This window comes from Nannospalax galili, unplaced genomic scaffold (genome assembly GCF_000622305.1).
Source record: "Nannospalax galili isolate Female #2095 unplaced genomic scaffold, S.galili_v1.0 scaffold1299, whole genome shotgun sequence".
Taxonomy (NCBI): Eukaryota; Metazoa; Chordata; class Mammalia; order Rodentia; family Spalacidae; genus Nannospalax; species Nannospalax galili.
Window position 1 is genome coordinate 1,287,586 of NW_008343660.1, and position 290 is coordinate 1,287,875.

Consider the following 290-nt stretch of genomic DNA (forward strand, 5'->3'; position numbering starts at 1 on the left):
TCAGAATGGGAGAAATCTTCACGAGTGACACATCCGACAGAGGTTTAATAACCAAAATTTATAACGAACTCAAGACAAGAAGCAACCCAATTAAAAGATGAACAGAGAGTTCTCAAAAGAAGTAAAGATGGCTGTGAAACATCTTAAAAGATGTTCAACACCACTAATAATTAAGGAAATGGAAATTAATACCACTTCAAGATTACATCTTACCCCAGTCAGACTGGCTAAGATCAAGAGAACAAATGATACCAAATGTTGGAGAGGATGTGGGGAAAGGGGAACACTCA